The sequence below is a fragment of the Mirounga angustirostris genome, unplaced genomic scaffold, assembly GCF_029215605.1.
Source record: "Mirounga angustirostris isolate CCGP_5_RB_7025 unplaced genomic scaffold, mMirAng1.0.hap1 SCAF_6, whole genome shotgun sequence".
Lineage (NCBI taxonomy): Eukaryota > Metazoa > Chordata > Mammalia > Carnivora > Phocidae > Mirounga > Mirounga angustirostris.
The window spans coordinates 117,083,166-117,095,343 of record NW_026991714.1 but is presented as its reverse complement, the minus strand read 5'-3'; the positions used below and the strand labels follow the sequence as shown (position 1 = coordinate 117,095,343).

Sequence of the window (12,178 nt, the reverse complement as noted above, 5' to 3'; positions counted from 1 at the left end):
TTTGTTGTTTTAGATTCCACATAAAAGTGAGATCAAACAAATGGTATTTGTCTTTCTCTGCTTGACTTATTCACTTAACATAATGCCCTCAAGGTCCATCATGTTGTTGCAAATGGCAGGATTTCCTTCCTTTTTATGGCCCAATAATATTCCATTATATATGTACATATACACACACACACACACACACATATATATATACACACATACACACACATACATATATATATACCACATCTTTGTCCATTCATCCATTGATGGACACTTAGGTTGTTTCTATGTCTTGACTGTTGTAAAGAAAGCAGCAATGATAGGTATCTTTTCAAATTACTGTTTTCAGACACACATATGCCTTTAAGAGAGCAGCAGAGGGAGTTTTGACACAGACGTACACAGAAGAGAAGGTGCTGTGAAGACAGTAGCAGAGATTGGAGAGATACAGCCAGAAGCCCAGGAATGCCAGGAGAGCCACTCTTCCAGAAGTTGAAAGAGGCAAGGAAGGATCCTCCTGTGGAAGGCTTTGGAGGCAATATGGCCCTGCTGACATCTTGACTTCAGACTCCTGGCCTCCAGAACTGTGAGAGAATACAATTTGGTTATTTGAAACTACAGTTTGTGGTAATTTGTGACAGCGGCCTCCAGGAAACTAACACAATGGGTAAAGCCCCGTTCCCCGAGGCCCAGCCCTCTTGCACTTTACCTGACCCAAGGAGGGGAATGTCCCACTTGGCCATGGCTTGGTTGCACCTGGGCAAAGGAGTGAGTGAGAAAATCAAGAGGCAGGCACCCAGGTTAGCTCTGAGGGCCATCCCAGCTCCAGGATATAGTGAGCTACCCAGCCAGCCAGCAGGAAGGAGTCATGGAGCTGCTTTCCAGGACCCCACACCCAGGGCCTAGAAACCAAGACACCCAGGAGTGGGACCTGCATGAGACTGAGGAAAGGAGATCCTTCTAAACATGCTGTCCTCCAGCTCTGTTGTAAATTAACGGTGTATCTGGGACTTCTTTCTATTCTAGCCTGGAATTCTTTGCACAGCTAATGGCATTTCCTTATAGGATGCCTTGAGAAAGGGGTGTGGGGGCAAGCTTTGGTTTGAAATTAATGTTAAGGTTAGGATTAGGACTCCAAGCTAGTGTTGAAATACCATAATTGGTCTAAAGTATCAGAATGATGGCCTTCTGTCCAAGAAAACGAGAGAAACTGGAACAGTGGAGAGAACTCTTGCCCAGAGAAACACTGATGTAATCGATCTGGCATTGAACCGAAGGCAAAGGCACTGGAGGAACCAAAGCTTCAGACCACACGTGACAAGCAGTTACCCAGGAGGATATCAGGTGATGGGCCTAAATATGACTGTCAGGGAAAGAACTTTCAAAAACTCACAGGGAAAAGAAGTGATTACAGAGAGAATTTAAAACAATCCTCACCTCAGATGTGTCTCTGCCACACAAGGAGCCCAGAAAGGGAAAGATAGCCCTGAGATCTTAGCACCAGTGTTGTCTGTGAACTCAGGTGTTCCTGAGACCCAGTGGGGTCGTCTCACACAGCAGAGGCAGAGCTGAGGGGGCTGGAGCCTGTATGTCATGGTGGGAAGGGGACACAGGGATGTGTGAAGGTCCTGGGGTCGGGGCTTGGGGGAGGAGTCCCTGGAGTGCCCCTGGAGGAGTCCCTGGAGTGCCCTATCTCCACTAGTCATGCTCTCCCAGCACCCCAACAATGGCCCTGCGCCTGTACCTATTACCAGAGGGTTCTGTGGTAGCAGAGCACAAACTCTGAGGAGCTCAGGTCTGCTGCTCTGACTTGGCTTCTGAGAGCCCCAGCTGTAGGAGGCCCCTCCTGGCCCTCCTGTTCAGGTTTCCTGTCCTTGCATCATTGCTCCATGAGGCTGGATATGACTCATCTCAATGTCTGTGACATCTTGAAAGTGCCTTCTCAACGCAGCTGGGTCCAAATGACAACAGAGCAGATTTACAGAATCTTGGGTTGTTCTTCCTCCTCAAAAGGCTTCCAAGAACAAAGACTCAAAATGGCTGTGCTCATATGATTAGTAAATCAGATAGCCGATTTTTGTCCTTTTTCCATTTTTTGGTACTGCTTAATCTTTATGGTAATGTCTTATAAAAATAACCAAAACATTATAGTTAACAATGTAAATTCTTACCGAAATTACTTACCATCCCCTGTAGTTTTCCTTTCTCCCCTTTCAAGCATATGTATTTCATCAGGAAAAAGATGTGATAAGGCAGGTAAAAAAAGACAGCAGAGTTTTTCTGCACTTGGTTGCAAGGTCCAATGGAAGCAGCTGAGCACACTTGAAAGGAAATATCTTGACGAATCATCCAGGTAGCAGCAAGAATTAAACACACTTCATTAACATGCATGGGATGGGTGGGAAGCCATGATCCCACCTTGCCCTTCCCTCACTCTCAAAACCACCATCAGCTTTTGGGGTACGTTCTTTCAGATTATGTTACTATGTATACTCTATGTTTTAAACAGATAATTTTACTATACATATTGTATTACAATTTAGTTTTTCATTTAAGATCCTATTGGGTTTTTCCATGTCAATCCATATAGCATTGTCTTAGTTTTTCCAGTGGCACATATTAATTCAGTTCTCTGTTACAACATAATTTATTGAATAAGTCCCTCTCAATGAAAAGTTGGGTTTTTTGCAAACAAGTCTGCAAATGTATCCTATGTACATATATCTTTAAATACCTGTGCGCATGTTTCTGTATTATAAATTCATAAAAGTGGAATTCCTTGGTCCAAGAATCTAACAGATTTGATGACATTTCCTTCCATAAAGTTTATACCTGTTTACTGCCCCATTGATAATATGTAAGGAAGACTCAGACTAGCCTGTTCAGAAGTTTGGGAACCAAAATCAAGACTGAGAAAGTTGCCCAAAGCAGAAAAGGCCATCAAGATACTAGGACAAGTCATTGGATGGAGGATCTTCCTAAGCGGACTGGAGGAGTTCAGGGCTGAATGAAGACAAAGAAAAGTAAAAGGTGGAAGGGTTGAGTGACTCAGGCCAGAAACCTTTAGCTGGCTGCCATGGCAGAAGGAAAACATGCATTCAACTAAGTTAATTAAACCAAGCTGTATTATTTTTCTTGGCATTCTTTGCTTCCCCACTATAACGAATCTTTCTGGAAAGCAGCCTTCTCACTCTGTCCCTGGTAGAAAACCGATATCTCACCTAGGAATTGGGCATAGATTTCCTCTTTTTCCCCTTGATTGTGGATTCACCCACCAGATTCTTTGGTATTTTTGTAACTGTTTTTTTATTTCATTTCACACATGCTAAAGAGGATTTTTACGTTTTCATGTGTCTTTTATTAAAGCGAGTTATGGAAAACAGGCTGAGCTATGGCTTATGGAAACAATAGGGGTAGAGTACCTCCTACTTCATAAAAGGATAACCAAGAGCATGTTGATGAGCAAAATGGCAGGGCTTCCAAGGGCTGGCAAAGTGCATCACTGGAGAGGGTCCTTTTGAGCAACACTGAAATGGCTCTTTTTGCATGATGCAGTGATGGGGAAGCCATAGCAAAACGTGTATTTTCTCAAGCCCCACTGAGAGCTGACTCCTTGAAAATTCTCCTTCATGTACCTACTGCCTCATCAAGAACCTACTGACTGAAATTACAAAGACTTGCAGATTATGTACACAACCTAGACTTGGCAAATATTAATGTCCCTGTTTTCTTCCATGAGCATCTGTCAGTGATCAATAGAAGCCACTCATTGCAACATAGGAGCCCAGGCCAGGTGGTCTATGAAAGTCCAGGATTCTCCTATGAGGCCGGCCCACACAGTGCCTCCGGGGAAGCCCAGATGTGTGGCTGAGGCCCCTGCCTGGCTGGACTATGAGGTCCCTTAGAAAGTTCTCTGGGCCTTATGTCAAGTAATCTAAAACATGGCACCTCTTGTCGAGGCAAAGCAGGATGGAGTGGTGGAAGGGGTAGGAGAATGGACAGTGAGGTGAAGGAAGGAAGTGGTTAACAGTGCCCTATGTTGCCAACTGGACAAATGGGAAGAGAGGAAAACACTTCACTGGGTTTAGTGATAAGGTTACTCAGATTTTGCTAAGTGGTCTCTGTTAAAAGAGAAAAACAAGTCCAAATTGGAGTCACTTGCCCTCCATGACAGCAAACCAAGACTTGATTACAGTTTCAATCCATCCCAGGAATCCCTTTTAAAAGTCCATCCGAAATTTCCTGATCAGCACTAGTGAGGTCAAGCCTGCCTTTCCCTCTACCCAAAACAATCTTGCCTAAACAATTCTTTGCTAATAACCTCTTGCCCCATCTTCCTTCCTATAAAAACCTTCCATTTTGTACAACTTGGGAGCATCTCTGCTTGCTGGATGGAATGCTGCCCAATTCATGAATTGCTCAATAAACCAATTAGATCTACAAATTCACTAAATTAAATTTTGTTTTTCAACACCTCAGTCAATGGTTGAAGTAGGAGCCAGATGTCTGCTACAGCTCGTTCCTCAGTGGTTCTCATAGTCCTAACTCCTCCTCTCCTTCACAGAGGCCTGAAGGAAACAACTCTTGACTCCAGAAGAGCCTCACTCATGGGCAGGGGCCATGAGGAGCCCAGGCCTACACTTTGCAGGTGATGGGGGGGTTGAGGCGATAAAAGGGTCCTCTGGTGCCTTGCTCCTGGGATCTCTGTCCCTAATAGGATTCTGTTGGGATGTGTCTCAGTCAAGAAGTGAGGTTGGAATTTCAGGTAAGGACAAGCTATATGCTCTCCGGTCATGACACCCCGCTCAGCAACCTCCTCTCCAGGATGCGGGGACCATCAATGCTCTGTTCCCTTTTCTCTCACTTCTTTTCTCTACCACCTTCTGCTCTTCCTGCCACAGAGGAGCATTCAAGGAGCCCACCCATCCCTATCAAATTTTTTTAAAATTTTTATTGTTATGTTAATCCCCATACATTACATCATTAGTTTTAGATGTAGTGTTCCATGATTCATTGTTTGTGCATAACACCCAGTGCTCCATGCAGAACGTGCCCTCCTCAATACCCATCACCAGGCTAACCCATCCTCCCACCTCCCTCCCCTCTAGAACCCTCAGTTTGTTTTTCAGAGTCCATTGTCTCTCATGGTTCGTCTCCCCCTCCGATTTCCCCCCCTTCATTCTTCCTCTCCTGCTATCTTCTTTTTTTTTTTTCCCTTAACATATATTGCATTATTTGTTTCAGAGGTACAGATCTGAGATTCAACAGTCTTGCACAATTCACAGCGCTTACCAGAGCACATACCCTCCCCAGTGTGTATCACCCAGTCACCCCATCCCTCACCCCCACTCCCCACTCCAGCAACCCTCAGTTTGTTTCCTGAGATTAAGAATTCCTCATATCAGTGAGGTCATATGATACATGTCTTTCTCTTTTTGACTTATTTTGCTCAGCATAATACCCTCCAGTTCCATCCACCTCGTTGCAAATGGCAAGATCTCATTCCTTGTGATGGCTGCATAATATTCCATTGTATATATATATACCACATCTTCTTTATCCATTCATCTGTCGATGGAAATCTTGGCTCTTTCCACAGTTTGGCTATTGTGGACATTGCTGCTATAAACATCGGGGTGCACATACCCTTCGGATCCCTACTTTTGTATCTTTGGGGTAAATACCCAGTAGTGCAATTGCTGGATCATATGGTAGCTCTATTTCCAACTTTTTGAGGAACCTCCATACTGTTTTCCAGAGTGGCTGCACCAGCTTGCATTCCCACCAACAGTGTAGGAGGGTTCCGCTTTCTCCGCATCCCCGCCAACATCTGTCGTTTTCTGACTTGTTAATTTTAGCCATTCTGACTGGTGTGAGGTGGTATCTCATTGACGTTTTGATTTGGATTTCCCTGATGCTGAGCGATATTGAGCACTTTTTCATGTGTCTGTTGGCCATTTGGATGTCTTCTTTGGAAAAATGTCTGTTCATGTCTTCTGCCCGTTTCTTGATTGGATTCTTTGTTCTTTGGGTGTTGAGTTTGATAAGTTCTTTATAGATTTGGATACTAGCCCTTTATCTGATATGTCATTTGCAAATATCTTCTCCCATTCTGTTGGTTGTCTTTTGGTTTTGTTGACTATTTCCTTTGCTTTGCAGAAGCTTTTTATCTTGATGAAGTCCCAATAGTTCATTTTTGCCCTTGCTTCCCTTGCCTTTGGCGATGTTTCTAGGAAGAAGGTGCTGCGGCTGAGGTCGAAGAGGTTGCTGCCTGTGTTCTCCTTTAGGATTTTGATGGACTCCTGTCTCACACTGAGCTCTTTCAACCATTTGGAGTCTATTTTTGTGTGTGGTGTAAGGAAATGGTCCAGTTTCATTCTTCTGCAAGTGGCTGTCCAATTTTCCCAACACCATTTGTTGAAGAGACTGTCTTTTTTCCATTGGACATTCTTTCCTGCTTTGTCAAAGATGAGTTGACCATAGAGTTGAGGGTCCATTTCTGGGCTGTCTATTCTGTTCCATTGATCTATATGTCTGTTTTTGTGCCAGTACCATGCTGTCTTGATGATGACAGCTTTGTAATAGAGCTGGAAGTCCGGAATTGTGATGCCGCCAGCTTTGCTTTTCTTTTTCAACATTCCTCTGACTATGCGGGGTCTTTTCTGGTTCCATACAAATTTTAGGATTATTTGTTCCATTTCTTTGAAAAAAATGGATGGTATTTTGATGGGGATTGCATTGAATGTGTAGATTGCTCTAGGTAGCATTGACATCTTCACAATATTTGTTCTTCCAATCCATGAGCATGGAACGTTTTTCCATTTCTTTGTGTCTTCCTCAATTTCTTTCATGAGTATTTTATAGTTTTCTGAGTACAGATCCTTTGCCTCTTTGGTTAGATTTATTCCTAGGTATCTTATGGTTTTGGGTGCAATTGTAAATGGGATCGACTCCTTAATTTCTCTTTCTTCTGTCTTGTTGTTGGTGTATAGGAATGCCACTGATTTCTGTGCATTGATTTTATATCCTGCCACTTGACCGAATTCCTGTATGAGTTCTAGCAGTTTTGGGGTGGAGTCTTTGGGGTTTTCCACATAAAGTATCATATCATCTGCAAAGATCTCCAAATCATTTGCCGATTTGGATGCCTTTGATTTCTTTTTGTTGTCTGATTGCTGTGGCTAGGACTTCTAATACTATGTTGAATAGCAGTGGTGATAGTGGACATCCCTGCCGCGTTCTTGACCTTAGGGGGAAAGCTCTCAGTATTTCCCCATTTAGAATGATATTTGCTGTAAGTTTTTCATAGATGGCTTTTTTGATATTGAGGTATGTACCCTCTATGCCTATACTCTGAAGAGTTTTGATCAAGAAAGGATGCTGTACTTTGTCAAATGCTTTTTCTGCATCTATTGAGAGGATCATATGATTCTTGTTCTCTCTTTTGTTAATGTATTGTATCACGTTGATTGATTTGCGGATGTTGAACCAACCTTGCAGCCCAGGGATAAACCCCACTTGGTCGTGGTGAATAATCCTTTTAATGGACTGTTGGATCCTATTGGCTAGTATTTTGGTGAGAATTTTTGCATCCATGTTCATCAGGGATATTGGTCTGTAGTTCTCCTTTTTAATGGGGTGTTTGTCTGGTTTTGGGATCAAGGTAATGGTGGCCTCATAAAATGAGTTTGGAAGTTTTCCTTCCATTTCTATTTTTTGGAACAGTTTCAGAAGAATAGGTATTAATTCTTCTTGAAATGTTTGGTAGAATTCCCCTGGGAAGCCATCTGGCCCTGGGCTTTTGTGTTTTGGGAGATTTTTGATGACTGCTTCAATTTCCTTAGTGGTTATAGGTCTGTTCAGGTTTTCTATTTCATCCTGGTTCAGTTTTGGTAGTTGATACTTCTCTAGGAATGCCTCCATTTCTTCCAGGTTATCTAATTTGCTGGCATAGAGTTGCTCATAATATGTTCTTATAATTGTTTGTATTTCTTTGGTGTTGGTTGTGATCTCTCCTCTTTCATTCATGATTTTGTTGATTTGTTCATTTCTCTTTTCTTTTTGATAAGTCTGGCCAGAGGTTTATCAATCTTGTTAATTCTTTCAAAGAACCAGCTCCTAGTTTCGTTGATCTGTTCTACTGTTCTTTTAGTTTCTATTTCATTGATTTCTGCTCTGATCTTTATTATTTCTCTTCTTCTGCTGGGTTTAGGCTTTATTTGCTGTTGTTTCTCCAGTTCCTTTACGTGTAGGGTTAGGTTGTGTACTTGAGACCTTTCTTGTTTCTTGAGAAAGGCCTGTATTGCTATATATTGCCTCTTAGGACTGCCTTTGCTGCATCCCAAAGATTTTGAATAGTTGTGTTTTCATTTTCATTGGTTTCCATGTATTTTTTTAATTCTTCTTTAATTTCCTGGTTGACCCATTCATTCTTCAGTAGGATGCTCTTTAGCCTCCATGTATTTGAGTTCTTTCTGACTTTCCTCTTGTGATTGAGTTCTAGTTTCAAAACATTGTGGTCTGAAAATAGGCAGGGAATGATCCCAATCTTTTGGTACCGGTTGAGACCTGCTTTATGACCTAGGATGTGATCGATTCTGGAGAATGTTCCATGGGCACTAAAGAAAAATGTGTATTCCATTGCTTTGGGGTGGAATGTTCTGAATATGTCTGTGAAGTCCATTTGGTCTGGTGTGTCATTTAAAGTCTTTATTTCCTTGTTGATCTTTTGCTTAGACGATCTGTCCATTTCAGTGAAGGGGGTGTTAAAGTCCCCCACTATTATTGTATTGTTGTCGATGTGTTTCTTTGCTTTTGTTATTAATTGCCTTATATAATTGGCTGCTCCCATGTTAGGGCCATAGATATTTACAATTGTTAGATCTTCTTGTTGGATAGACCCTTTAAGTAGGATATAGTGTCCTTCCTCATCTCTTATTACAGTCTTTGGTTTAAAAGCTAATTTGTCTGATATAAGGATTGCCACCCCAGCTTTCTTTTGGTGTCCATTAGCATGGTAAATCGTTTTCCACCCCCTCACTTTCAATCTGGGGGTGTCTTTGGGTCTAAAATGAGTCTCTTGCAGACAGCATATCAATGGGTCTTGTTTTTTAATCCAGTCTGATAGCCTGTGTCTTTTGATTAGGGCATTTAGCCCATTTACATTCAGGGTAACTATTGAAAGATAGGAATTTAGGGCCATTCTATTGCCTGTAAGGTGACTGTTACTGTATATTGTCTGTATTCCTTTCTGGTCTATGTTGCTTTTAGGCTCTCTCTTTGTTTAGAGGACCCCTTTCAAGATTTCTTGTAGGGCTGGTTTTGTGTTTGCAAATTCCTTTAGTTTTTGTTTGTCCTGGAAGCTTTTTATCTCTCCTTCAATTTTCAATGACAGCCGAGCTGGATATAGTGTTCTTGGCTGCATATTTTTCTCATTTAGTGCTCTGAATATATCCTGCCAGTCCTTTCTGGCCTGCCAGGTCTCTGTGGATAGGTCTGTTGCCAATCTAGTGTTTCTACCCTTGTAGGTTACATATCTCTTCTCCCGAGCTGCTTTCAGGATTTTCTCTTTGTCTCTGAGACTCTTAAGTTTTACTATTAGATGTCGGGGTGTTGACCTATTTTTATTGATTTTGAGAGGGGTTCTCTGTGCTTCCTGGATTTTGATGCCTGTTTCCTTCCCCAAATTAGGGAAGTTCTCTGCTATAATTTGCTCCATTATACCTTCTGCCCCTCTCTCTCTTTCTTCTTCTTCTGGGATCCCAATTATTCTAATGTTGTTTCCTCTTATGGTATCGCTTATCTCTCAAATTCTGCCATCGTGATCCAGTAGTTGTTTATCTCTCTTTTTCTCAGCTTCTTTATTTTCCATCATTTGGTCTTCTATATCACTGATTCTCTCTTCTGCCTCATTTATCCTAGCAGTTAGCGCCCCCATATTTGATTGCACCTCATTAATAACCTTTTTGACTTCTACTTGGTTAGATTTTAGTTCTTTTACTACTCCAGAAAGCATTTCTCTAATAACTTCCATGCTTCCCTCAAGCCCAGCTAGTATCTTTAAAGTGATGATTCTGAACTCCATATCTGACATTGTACTAATGTCCGTATTGAGTAGGTCCCTGGCAGTCGGTACTGCCTCTTGTTCTTTTTGTTGAGGTTATTTTTTCCATCTTGTCATTTTGTCCAGAGGAGAATAGATTAATGAGAGAACAAACTGCTAACAGGGTAACAATGTTCCCAGAAAATATACTCTAAACAAATCAGAAAAGACCTGAAGCAGTGGGAAAAGAAAGGGAAAGAGAGAAAAAAGAAAAAAAAAAAAAGAAAAAGAAAAAGATAAAGATAAAAACAAACAAAAACAGAACAAAACAAAAAAAACAGAATGTGATCAAATATGATCAGGCTGCTATATAGATCAGTGCCACCCACTAGATTTTGGGTGTATTTTGGTCTGTTAGAAGAAAGTGCCTCCCAAAATTTTAAAGAAAGAAAAACTTATATATGTACAAAAATAAGGGTTGATATGATGAAGGGATGGAATATGACTGTAAAGATGGAAATTATAAAAAATTTTATAAAAGTAATTGGTAAGAAGTTGTTTGAAAAAAGAAAGAAGAGGATTTAAAAAAAAAAGGGAGAGAATGTGATCAGGCAGGGGAGTAGAAAAAAACCATACACTAGAGATTTAGGGTATATTTTGATCTGTTAGAAGAAACTATCTCAAAATTTTAAAGAGAGAACAACTTATATATATATGCCAAAAATATGGGTAACTACTATGAAGGGATAGAATATGACTCTAAAAATGAAAAATAAAAATGAAAAATAAAAAAATTTTTTTTAAAGGGATTGATGAAATGTTGGTTGAAAAAGGGAAAAAGAAAAATTCAAAAAAAAAAAAAAGACAGTTAAAAAAAATTAACTTTGAAAGACTAAAGAATCATGGTAAAAAAGCCATGGATTCTATGTGCAGTATTTCCCTAGCGCTGGAGTTCTGCCATTCTCATTGCTCCGTAAACTTGGTCTTGGCTGGCTGTTCTTGCTGATATTCTCGGGGAGGGGCCTGTTGCCGTGGTTCCCAAAAGTCTTTGCCAGAGGTGGAATTGCCCTGCCCTTGCCCAGTCGAGGCTAAGTAATCTGCTCGGGTTTGCTCTCCGGAGCTTTTGTTCCCTTCAAGCTTTCTGTACAGCTCTGGAGGTGGAGAGTGAAAATGGCAGCCTCCCAATCTCCGCCTCGGAGGAGCCGAGAACTCGGGCCCCGCTCCTCAGTGCGCCCCCAGAGAAAAGCTGCCAGTCACTCCTGTCTCCCCGGTCTCTGGCCACACTCCGTGCTCACCCGGCCTGTGACGGCCTGTGACCGCGTGTTTCTCTCTCTGGCACCCGACCCTGGGTGGAGTCTCCAAACCCAGCAGATCCCTGTGGTGCACTCCCGTGTGGCTCCTCCCGGGGGGAAAAAGGTGAGTCTCCCCGGATCTGCCGCTTGTTGGGTCCCTGCTGGAGGAGCAGGGGCCCGACTGTGCCGCGGATCACGGTTTATGACAACCCCTAGCTGAGAGCCTGGGCTCTGTCTCTGCAGCCGGCTTCCCCGCTCCCATACCTGGGAGCTCTGCTGCACTCAGGCACCCCTGGTCTTTCTGTGACCCTGAGGGTCCTGAGACCACACTGTCCCACAAGGGTTCCACCCCCCGCTTAGCCACCGGAGTGACGTCCCTCAGCGGAGCTGACTTCTAAAAGTTCTGATTTTGTGCTCCACGGCTCTATCACTTGCGAGAAGGGGCCGACGGAGGCCCCTCCCCCGCCGTCTAGCCTCCGAATATCGCCTCCTATTCACTTCTCCGCACGTCCTACCTTGCAGAAAGTGGTCGCTTTTCTGTTCAGAGAGTTGTTGCTCTTCTTTTCTTCGATCTCCTGTTGAGTTCGTAGGTGTTCGGAATGGTTTGACCCCTATCCAGCTGAATCATCCCTATCAATTTTTAAGCTCCATCCAGGGGCCTAGTTAGAGAGCAGGTGACCACAATACAGGAGGCCACTCTGTGGACACAACCCAGCCACTCAAAGGTGAGCTAGGGCCTGCCCGCCAGCACACAGACCACATACGGAGGCTCTGAGGGCCTCTGGAGGTGAGCGGGAAGCAGAGGACACGGACATTCATCATCTGGGGGTCTTAAGAGAGGAAAACACTAATC

General features: G+C 42.7%; 1 long non-coding RNA gene across 2 annotated transcripts in view; it reads left to right on the top strand.

Annotated features, from left to right (window-relative positions):
* The first annotated feature begins 11,153 nt into the window (after positions 1-11,153).
* LOC123846641 (uncharacterized) overlaps positions 11,154-12,178 on the top strand; it is a 68,630-nt gene continuing 67,605 nt past the window's right edge. For both annotated transcript variants that reach the window (XR_006791334.3, XR_008506370.2), the window contains exon 1: positions 11,154-11,449. This is a non-coding gene — a long non-coding RNA (uncharacterized LOC123846641). The remainder of the gene's footprint in view (positions 11,450-12,178) is intronic.